General features: G+C 33.9%; 1 protein-coding gene across 1 annotated transcript in view; it reads right to left on the reverse strand.

Moving 5' to 3' along the window:
• The window catches only part of LOC150085839 (DDB1- and CUL4-associated factor 5), a 227,776-nt gene that overhangs the window by 6,378 nt on the left and 208,995 nt on the right, over nt 1-12,403 (reverse strand). The window lies entirely within an intron of this gene.

A 12,403-nucleotide genomic window follows, 5' to 3' on the forward strand; every position in this document is an offset into this window, starting at 1 on the left:
ATGTGGAATCTTGCCTACTTTTCCTGAAACCAGATGTCCACAGTAGTGGTTCTTTTTTTTATTTGAAGAAGTTAATTATTAATTATTGATTTCAGTTTGGCACAGTTGAGACCAATGATTCCTATGCTGCTTTAATAATGAATTTGCAGTCGGTGGTAGAGCACTTCCAGCTGATAAGAAAATCCAGTGTCAGGATGTTTGGCAGCATGATCTGCAAGTTCAATACCTGGGATGCTGACATGACCAGGGATTCAGCAGAAGGTGAATGATTGGATGTTTCATAGTGACTAAATCTAGATTGGATCTGTTTCACGATGGGGTGAGAGGGATAAAAAGTGACTGAATAGCAATGACTGCACTTAAGGATTGTTTATGTTATCTAGGGCTAGTTTTATTGCAACATTTCTGCAGTACAGATACTATTCACTGGGAAGAGATACCGCAATTGAGAAGGTGGAAGAAACCTGCAGCATCTATAGCTGCATCTGTTAGGTTTGTTGCATCTGTTTCCAAAATACATGCTTCATGCTGCTGCTGAAAATTGATGTTTGCTAGGGCACATTTTTGCCATCATAGAAAGAAATTGTCACATGGAGGTGGCAAGGAAGTCCAAGGAGGTTCAGGAGTAGCAGCATCTTGAAAGATAAGTTGGAAGTTAACGTCCTGACTATGCATGAACACTTTCAATCAGTCTTGCAGGGCAGTTTTCATTAGGTTTATTGTGGAATAACATGGTATATATTGAGTTGAACAGGGTGCTCCAACTGGGCTGAGATGGAGTACTGTTAATTTTTGCTGCACAGTTAAACAGTAAGGATTTTCTCCTAAGATGCACAGGGGGGGGGGGTGTTCATTTGCCTCAATATACAGGCTGTGGACCACAGATATACTAAAGGCTCTCACAACAATTCTAAGGGCACTATGTTGGATGGTATTCAGATGTAACAGAGAACTTTTCCTTGCTGAGTCATAGACTGGCAAGCTGTAGTTCAAGTGGGACTGAATTTAGATTTTATAGAGCTGTAGGAGGGAGCTTCTATCACCAGGAGATAGTTCTTATGATGTTCAATTTTTTTTTTTTAGACAAGCCATCTGAAGATAAGCTATATGATTACCAAAATTACAATAGAAGCCCAATAAATGGAAGTTGTTGGTAAGAGTTAGATTATTTTAAACATATTTCTGGATCCAGATATAGTTTGTGCTTATTACAAAAATGAATTCCAATGGATTTCTTTTTTTTTTAATTTAGCCCCACCAATTGTATAATTTATTTTGGGGTTGCCTATTTCCCAAACGTAAGACCTTACATTTTTTCTACATTAAACATAGCTAACACTTTTCTGACCAACCCTTAAATCAATCTAAGTCATTCTGAAGAAGTGCTGCTTGGCACTGATTATTAACTATTAACTACTGTTCTGATTTTAATATCATCTGCAAATTCTAATATCATTACTCTCTACGATACCTTTGTATTGATCCCAGTATTGATCCTTGAAAAACCTCACTTTGTACATTAGCCCAGTCTGACGAGTAACCATTGAGTCTCCTACTATGTAGCCATGCTGTGATCCATCTAAGGATTTTTCCTGAGATTCCAACATGTTCCAGCTTATAGAGTAATCTCTCAGGTGGGATTGAAATCAAAGTAAACAATGTTGAAATTATTATTTACATCCCAGCTCATGAGTGATTCCATCAAAATAGCTTACTAAATTGGCTAAATATGATTTACAAAACCATGCATTATTTTTACTTCAGAATTCTATTTCTATCCAAATGATCCTGTACTGCACACTTGAACATTTATTCCATAATTTTCCCTGCCAGAAGAGAGATTGACTGGTTGGTAGTTATCCACTTAACTCTTAGAACCACCTTTATGTAGTGCAATACATTGGCAGTTCTCTAATCCAAGTTAGTCTCCTGAAGCTAATGATGCCTTCATAATTATCATTAATGGTTCAATCAATCTTCTGCCACCTCCCTCAAAATTAATGGGTACCAACTTTGCTCATCCTAACACATGGGTGATTGTCCCTGATAAAGGGTTAAACAGGGATGACTTGGAAAATAGCTTTATTAGTTGTAAGTACATATCTGCACATATCTGACAAGACAAACAACAAAACATTTGCTAAATTTATAATATCTATGCATTCATCAATGTGCAGTCATAGTTGACTTGGCACATTATAGCCTTACATGCTAATGTGCCATAAAATCCTAACACAACAACAGTCATAGTGGTGACTGTGTCATACAGGAAACAATAATTGCACTTTACATTTTTGGCCATATCTGTATTTATAAAATAAAAAATTTTATTTGACTCGGAAACACTAACAAATTTCTGTGTCAGTTTGTCTTCAGCCATCACATTGTAAAATACCCTCTCATCACACTGCATTCTCCCTCATTCCCCATGGATATCCTTATTCCTATTCTGGAGAATTTTACTGGTTTGCCATAGTATTCTTTTTGAGAATCTCATAAATTATATTTTCGAATACTATCTGAAAATATAATTTGTTCTTGGTACTCATCACCAGACCATGAAAAGTGAATTAAGATCTTCATCACAATTCTGGGTTGTTTTTCTTTAATTTACTGTTAATGCCTCTCAGATGATTCACTGAATTGTTATTACATTTACCACTAAAACTTTCCTTTTCTTTCTTCTTCTTTATGTGGCTTCCTTGATGTCAGGGTGCAGCACCATACCTCTCCAGTTTCCTCTTGGTCTCAGCATAGTTTTGTGACCTTGCCCAGATCCTCATGTCATCAAACCACATTCTTCTTCTCCTTCCTCTATGTTTTTCCCACGATCTTTCCCTCAAGGACTGTTGGTGTTCTTTGTCCAGCTGATCCTCTTAGCAAGTGTCCTGCCAGTCTCATTTTTCTTTGAATCATTTCCATTAGTAAAGATCTTTGTGTTCTCATTCTTTGTAGGACATTACTGTTCCTTTTCTTCACACTTTTCTAATGTTTGAACTTCAAATGTCCCTTTTTTAGCCATTAATACATTGCACAGGGTTTAACAGAACAAATACAAAAAATCAAAAAAATAAAAAAATAAACACTTCACTGTGTAGAGAATAAATATTTAATAGCTTTTCTATAAAACTAACTGAAAAATATTAATAAAGCTATATGTTATGTACAGTTTTCTTGGGGATTTCTTTAGTAGCGCTTGAAAATTTAACTATCTACAACTACATTTTACTCTTTAAGATGTATATAATATATAAGTTAGATAATAGATATGAGATTACTTATATCATTCCCAGAATTGCGGAGTTATCCTGATATCAGAAGAAAACAACAATGAATGTGAAGGAACTGCCACAAGAATTACTATCCATAGCAATACTTTACATTCACTGTTGTTCTCTGCAGATATTAGAATGGGACTTCACAGTATGTGAGTGACATAAATAATCTTGTGCCTGTTGTATAACTTATGCATTATGTATCTTAAACAATAAGATGCAATTGTGAAGTTTAATTTTCAAATGCTACTGAAGAATTCAGCAAGAGAGGTGTGCATAACATATAGCTTTATTAATATTTTTGAGTTAGACTATACAGGAAAGCCATTAAGAAGTGTTTTTTTTTTTTTGCTTGTTTTTTCTAATTCTTCTAATTGCTTAACCATGCCCTCTGCTGACAACATTAGAATCCCAACAAAACTTTTATGCACAAAGAAACATTACTAGAGTAAAGAGTACATTAAATATCACACTGTTGTTTCTGCTCATAATATATCCTAGCAGCTAAAGGGTTGATACAAGAGTGTGGGTCTATGAAGCGCAAAAAAAAAAAAACTTTGTTTGTACTGTTCCGTGGTAGTTTCCTGAACTTCGGCAGAAAAGAAAAAAAATAATGAGTGCCAGGAGAAGTTTTCAGAGATCCATATGTAATGGGTGCAATGTGGAGATGCAGAATTTGAAGAAGAGACTAATGAGTTAAGGAGAGCATAAACAGTATTAATTAATAGAACAAAAAAGGGAATCTTGGCAAGATTTTGTTGCAATCCATAGCAGGTTGGATCCTTTGGGTTTACCCTATAAGCTAATCTGATTTTTAAATTTGAAAATGTATTCCACACTGTAATAGGTTCTGGCTGGCATGAAAACATGCAAGAGTTATGAGAGGTGTTATTTCCACAGGATGAAGAGGCAGTCGATGATAAAAAACAAAATAGAATATGAGAAGAAAACAAGAGTTATGTTAATAATGAAACTAAAAAATGAATAGCAAATGCTTAGAAAACGGTACTCACCTTGTATAAATCTGCAATAAATTTTTTTGGTAGATGGTGGTTAAAATTTAGGTTGGAAGAAGCATTAAAAAGAACTAAGGCGGGGAATGGGGTGAAAATATTTTAAATATTTTAAACAGATTTTAAAATGAGCGCAAGGAAGTAGAAATGCAGATCTCCAATCCTTGGTTGTCATAAAGAGGTTAAAAGACGTAAATGAAAAAAAGAGAGAAGACTGGTGGTGCCAATAGTCGTTACGAGGGGCTTTCGTAAGTAAATCGTCATTAGTTGGCAAATGGAAGAGAAATGAGCGCATGCTGTATTTAAAAGTTTATCTAAACTCCCATGATGCTCTTTTTGACACGTGGGAACTTTAGCCACGAGAGGTTCCAAGCCGGTGAAAGGTTGAAGGGAAGTTTAGCGTTAATAATGTTGAGATCGGAATGGGGTCGGTACCATTCGATGGTGAGGGCTTCATATTGAAGAATTCTGTAGCTCGATCTAAGTTTAATAATAGTGATGGCAGAGTCAACAAGGGGGGTGTGGTTGTGGGTTTGAGCATGGGTTGTTAACTCAGTGCAGGATTGACTTGTCCTGAAACTGTTGAAGTGGTAGTATGCGCGGGTATTAGAAGTTGTGGAGGAACTGAATTTGGTGGTAGTGCTGCCGATGTAACAGGTGTCGCAGTTTGGTTGGCATTTTATGAGATATATTATGTTATTGAGATCATTGATGGGATATTTGTGTGTATCTTTATAAGAATTAAATAGGGAACCTAGTTTATTGTAAGTGGAGAAGGTGAGGGAGATGTCGGTATCTTTGAATGTACGTCAGAATTGTGCTGCGAGTTCACTATGGTAAGGGAGAACTATGCGAGTATTTGTCTTGTGACTGTGTCTGGTGGGGTTATTAATACTGTTTTTAACGGTGGATATTGTGTGTTGGATGAGTTGAGTGGGGGGGGGGGGGGGGGGGGGGGTAGCTCCTAGCTATGAATTTATCAGTAAGGTATTGAAGTTCATTGTGTAGATCGTTTTGTGAAGAGGTGAATTTGATAGCGTTGTAGATTTGGTTGTGTAGGACGACTTTTTTGGTACTAAGGGGACACTGAGTTAACAACCCATGCTCAAACCCACAACCACACCCCCCTTGTTGACTCTGCCATCACTATTATTAAACTTAGATCGAGCTACAGAATTCTTCAATATGAAGCCCTCACCATCGAATGGTACCGACCCCATTCCGATCTCAACATTATTAACGCTAAACTTCCCTTCAACCTTTCACCGGCTTGGAACCTCTCGTGGCTAAAGTTCCCACGTATCAAAAAGAGCATCATGAGAGTTTAGATAAAGTTTTAAATACAACACGCGCTCACTTCTCTTCCATTTGCCAACTCATGACGGTTCACTTACGAAAGTCCCTCGTAATGACTATTGGCACCACCAGTCTTCTCTCTTTTTTTCATTTACGTCTTTTAACCTCTTTATGACAACCAAGGATTGGAGATCTGCATTTCTACTTCCTTGCGCTCATTTTAAAATCTGTTTAAAATATTTAAAATATTTTCACCCCATTCCACGCCTTAGTTCTTTTTAATGCTTCTTCCAACCTAAATTTTAACCACCATCTACCAAAAAAATTTATTGCAGATTTATACAAGGTGAGTACCGTATTATAAGGTTACTATAATTTCACTATTGTTAATAATGAAATTAAAGAGAATATTAAAGGATCTGAGTTAAAACAAGCATTTAACAGAATGGTAAATCACCACTATATGATCTGAGGTGAAAGTTGTGAGGGAAAAAAAAAAGGTTTGTTCACAATAATAAGGGCATAGTGCTTGGAATGCTTAATCAAATTTAATCTAAATGTTTATATCAAGGAGTTTTTCCTAACTGTTGAAAGAATGCTCAGTTAAATAATTCTGATTAAGAGTTCAGGAAAAACCCTAGACATCCATCTGCTTATTGACCTATATAGCCTTACTGCCAATTTTAGGAAAGACATGAGAGATTATTAATAAGAAGAATAAAAATGCAGTATAGTGACAGTAGTTTGTCTTCAGATCATCAGATTGGATTTAAGAGTCTTAAATCAGGACGCTTTAAGTGAGGTGAATCTTAATGTGCAAATATCAAATTAAAAATATTCCTTAGGTAATTTTATAGATTTTAAAGAGGACTTTGACTGAATGTGGTAAGAGAGTGTAAGGTGAGTGAGAAACATGAATTGCCCAAATAACTTATATAAAATGGTTATAGATCACTATGTTCATAATAGGAAAATGACAATAAGTATGTTCAAAGTTCCATCAAGTTGATAAAGAAGTTAACAGAGGATGTTCTCAGTGATCCATATTTGGATCCTAATGGCAGAATTACATACCAGATGATTTACTTGTTTTTTTGACTGGAAATCAAGTAAAAAGCATCTGAAGTATTGAGAAATGGTTAGATTACATAAAATGACAATTTCAGCAGGCAAGTCTCTGGCTACGTTACTTAAAGGTCATCTTAATGCAAACAGAACCCTACGGTTTGAAGTGACAAGATAATACCATATGGCGTAGTGGTTAAACATCTGGGAGTTTAAATTGATGATAACGATTTAAACTGATGATAAAAAGAAACTGCAGTCTGAAAGGGAGAACTTTAGATATTTTGTGTAAATCTCTATTTCTCCCTATAATTATCTATGCTAGAGGAGAATAAGGACATTGTGTAAGGAATTAGGAGGCACCTCACATCAGCTCAGAGCTTTGCTTTACTTGGGAAACTCAGGCCTGGAGAATCATTCCTAATGATGCTTTACAGGTTGTTTCTGAAAGATGTCCATCAACTTATTGATTATACAAAAAGTTTTAGAATATGACAAAAATAAACAATTCATTTGAAATAATGTGAATGAAGGCTCATCCTAGGATAGACATTATGAGAAAAAAAAAAAAAGAAGAAAGAGATTTGTAAGAGAATTTAACAGAATGTAGCAAAATAGATGGACCTCTATTAAAGGTAGAGTCACCTTGACATTTTGACATTCATCTGCCTTTTGAGAGTATATGGATTTCAGGTTACATGGAATGATCATCAGACTAGACATGGTTTACAATCAAGTTTAGTCTCTTTAGTGCGGAAGTGAATCCTAATAGTTAAGGTTCTGAATGGACAGTGAAACATTATTTGTGAGTATTCTTTACATAATGATGTTAGCAAGAACTGCAAAGACAATATGGAGATATTTAAATAGTTATAAAGATTTTATAGCTGATGAGGAAGTTTTTATAAAATTTATTAACTAATCTTTCAAAAAGAGAAGCTTACTTAAGGGTACATAATAGGAATGTAAATATATCTGCATGAAGTGTATACAAGTATATATAAATTTATATACATGTTTACATATATAGTTAATGTAAATATTTATGTATCATATATCTGATTTTATATTTGTATGTGGAATTTATGTTTTACATATCAAAGAGTTATTAATATTTGTTTATATCATATACACAATGTTTTATTGAGGGATGAATTTTTATTTCATGAAGAAGTAGCAGCCTGCCTCTCCATAGCTGGGAAGGAAACCTAGACAGAGTCTAATTTATTAGATGGATTTCAAGTATTTATAACTACTAGGCACAGATGAACTTAGGTTGTTGCACTTTCACAGGAAGTCTTAAAAATTAAATGAAACACCGACATGAGATAATGATAAAAGCTGTAGAGATAAAATTATCAGCATCATCTGATAATTTTATTGTCAGCTCAGCTAAGCAGTTATCTTTTCATTATATTAAATATTTCTTTATCAGTGATGTCTTTTTACTAGAATTAAAAACCAGCTGGACAGGTAATCACTGTGCTTAGCACGTAATTGCTGTTTTTAGGTTTAGTTTGTATCAGTCAAAAGTCTCTGTGTGCAAAACAATATGTTACCTGATTTTCAAGAACATAAAACTAATATTTCACAGTTCCTTCAAAACTCTTTATCACTGAAAAAATATCAGAAAATATAACAAAACATGCAGCTGACACATGGATAAACATAAATATATTAATCATGACTTTAGTACTGGAAAGTCGTGATAACAGAAATGCATATTCAAAGAACAAACACAGCATACATGCTTCACTGAAATTTATAAATGATGGCAGACATGTGCACCACATATAAAATTTCTCATTTAGATTTTATAGATAGATATGTAATGTTCTAAGTGAAGTTTTAAATTAGTTTAACAATACTTTTAACAATAAATCTATACAATTAAGTCAGACTAAAGTTTTACAAATTTTTGACCTAATTTGACCTAATAACAAAACTAAAATTAATAACATTTCTGAATTCCTTATTGAATTCCATGTTATCAAGAAGAGTTTGGATTCCACAAGAATACAAAGTAGTGTACACATAGCCTGGAATCAATGTAAACATAATTACTTTAAAACATAGTTACAATATCTGCTCAAAATGGCTTCTGCCAATTTCAAATGCAGCATGTTTCTCTAAATATTTTTAAACTTGTCAAATGTTGATAGATATAACTACCATGCCTATATGATTCTACCTTAAGATATTGCAGATGTTGCTTAAGAAGTTTTTTTATTCAGTTTTACAGAATAAATTTTCAAATTTAAATAACCCCATTCAGCATGGCTAAAATAATGGGGCAAGAGATAATGACAGCACCACTTCTTACAAGAAATGGTCAGAAAGTCTATTTATTTGGTTAAAAGTAAAATAATTGAAGGTGGTGAATCTTCTCTGTTAAACAGTGAAATCAGTTGCAAATTTAATCTTCCTCATACAAGTTTAGTGTCCATATTATTTATTATTAAAAGTATTGTTAAAAATAACACAAAGTGTCTATAATAAAGACAAAATGCAAATTACAAGCCTAAAAAATAACAGCTTCTACTTTACGCTAATGGGCAAGACCCTAACCTGTCATAAAAATGGGGTCTGCATGGAGTTACAAGGACAGTAAGTAAAACACTTTATGATAAATGCCCACACTGTCTGATAGCAGTTCATGTGCTATACATTTTTTTTTTTTTTTTGTCAGGAAAGGGGAGATGGGGTGAATCAATCACAATCATAGCATTCCAATTTATGACTGATGATTTTTGAGTTTCATGCATGTTTTCTGTAATACCCACCCCCTCCCACACACACACACACACACACACACACATGCAAGAAAGGAATTAAATGAAGTATGCACTGCACTGGCATTCTTTTTGAATGACAGATATTATAAAAAGCATATACATTCCATCAAAAGGCATTTCTGTATGGTCTTGCACTGAATTCTTTGGAACAACATTAGTAAACAATAGTAAAACATGAGCCATAGTAAAGAAAATTGAGCAGTGGTAATTACTCATATGTATAATTGAAAATAATAAAGATAGGGTATGCAGCAAAACTTCAAGAATTCGGATTCAAAATTCTGGCACCCAATATTTCTCTGAAGACTGTACAAGGGCAGAAGCACACCACAGGTGCCAGGTTTTTGCATTATGTTCCAATACACAACAGCACCAATTTCATTTTGTTTTACATTTTTTGTGGACTGTATGTCATTATTACTATGTATCTACAACATATAAAATCATTCACTTTGCAAGACATTCAATACTGGTTCACAATATAGTACCTAAGAATGCAGTGGTTTTCAACCGGGGTGCTGCAACAACATTCTCGGGGTGCCGTGTAATTTGGGTTTAAGTTACTTAAAGTTATTATTTTGAAATTCATATATTTATTTCATTATAAAAAAGGTACAATATAAAGGGTGCGGTACAATATCCATTGTACTGTATCTTTTTAATTTTGTGATCTATAATTGATCTTTATTTAGTACCGCTATATAAAGAATAAAATTATTATATATAGGTATATATTAAAAGGTCGAAAACCACTGTGTTATGTATTTCTTTTGGCCTAGGGGTGCCGCGAAAAAATTACTGGAACAGTAAGGGATCCGTGAACCGAGAAAGATTGGGAACCTCTGTAATACAACAGAATGCATTTAGCTTTTAAAGCGATTCAATTGATCAAATCATATCACACTATTTATACCCCATATAAAAACATATTGGATAATCACGACACCCATACTGAAGGCATTATTCGAATCCAAAACCTTTTATTCTTAGGTAAGTACATTACCCATTGGACCAGTCCAGAAGTATGGAATAATCAAATTAAAATAAAATCATAAAACTTAGAAAAAGACAAAGTAACAGTAATTCTGACAACTGCAAGTGCACGACTCTTCACACAAGATGCACCCTCACATCCACTAAAGTATGAGTGAGTAATTAATTAATATTAAAAAACCGATTATAATCAAGTAATTAAAGCATATCACATGATAAAATCAGTTAAAATATAATGAAGAAAGTTGTGGTCATGAGCATTCATTTATGTTCATGATAAATTACTTACTTTTTTCATTTAGACTTGTTGACTGGCTGGATCAATGTTCAAATTTGCATTTTGTATGTTATATTATGTTTGCTTATTTAACCTACAGATAGTGGTGGCCACAGCATACATTATGGTTTTGAGTTTAGTTTGTTCATTATTTTCTTTTCTGGGTTTGGATCATATATGGACGGCTGTTGATATTTGGCTGTAGAGTGGTTAAAGACCAAAATACAATTTTTTTTGGAGTTCACAAGTGCTAATGTGACCTTGAAAAAGTAGTGCTTACGAATTCCGTCTTTATTGCATTTATTTATTATGAAAGTGGCACTGATATCTTGGTTTGGATATGAGGGTACATCTCATCGGGCAAGAAGTCATACATCTGCACTGCTGGTGAGTGTTGGGGGGTGAGTGTTGCTTTGTCTTTTTCTTAATTTTATGATTTTATTTTGATTATTAGGGTATCTTGGTACTCAGATAGTAGAATGGCCCTTTGTCAAATATAACCCTAATTGTAGCATTAATTTACCATATTTTGTGGTATATTTAGTTCATTTTTCTACAGTAGTCTTGGAAATGGAAAATATTTTAGAAATTTTCCCAATTTTTAAGCAACCAAATGAAGTATGACAAAGAAGGGGGGAAAAAATATATTATTTGATTATGAACCCAGTGATGAGGTTCAGGACAATTCAAATGAAAAATTTAAAATAAATACTTTTTAACAATTTATTATGGGGAACGAAAAAACTGGTTACATCATTATTAAATTAAACTTAGGAAACATTTAAACCACAAAATTAATACAGCAATTTAACAGACGTACAAGTTAGTGCATTTGCATCATTTCTGTACATATCCAACTACTTAAGTAGTTATAAATTGGCATCATTAAGTATATCCCATATTGTGAATACCTTTCACAATGAGTTGCCATGATATTGGCACTACTCGAATAAATAATGCTTCACCATAGGAGAAGGCTATTGTTACTTATTCTCAGTGGATACCATCACCCATACGGCACCGTTTCAGAGCTTTTTGTCTCCTCATCCGTGGATGGGCAGGTACCCTGGTGTTGCAATAATGACAACCCAGTTGCAAAGTATAACTCCACCATCAGGCATCTCTCATAGTGTGGAGTCATACTTCGCAACTGGTTGCATCATTGCAACACCAGGGTATCTGCCCACCCACTGATGAGGAACCAATAAGCTCTGAAACGGTGCCATATGAGTGATGGTATCCGCTGAGAATAAGTAACAACAGCCTTCTCCTAAGGTGAAGTGTTACTTATTCAAGGTAGTGCAATATCATGCAACTCGTTGTGAAAGTATTCACAGTATGAGATATACTTAATGATGCCAATTTATAACCAGTGGTGTATTCGGGCTGGAACACAACGAAACAACGTTCCGGTACTTTTTTCTAAATGTCATAATAGAAAATCATTAAATTTATACACCTAATATTATGAAACAATGGCATAATCAAATGGAAGGGAGAAATAATATCCATTTTACCTATTGCTACTAAAAATATATATTAATAGTAATCTTTAAAATTAATATATTTCTTTAAAAATTTATTTAAAAACAAAAATATAAATTTTGAAATGAAACTTGAACGTTTCTTACTAAAATACAATGTGTTAGATAAAGAGATCCAACAACAGCAAGTTTCTTGTTTATTAAA

This window comes from Mastigoproctus giganteus, chromosome 5 (genome assembly GCF_048544385.1).
Source record: "Mastigoproctus giganteus isolate SK-2022 chromosome 5, ASM4854438v1, whole genome shotgun sequence".
Taxonomy (NCBI): Eukaryota; Metazoa; Arthropoda; class Arachnida; order Uropygi; family Thelyphonidae; genus Mastigoproctus; species Mastigoproctus giganteus.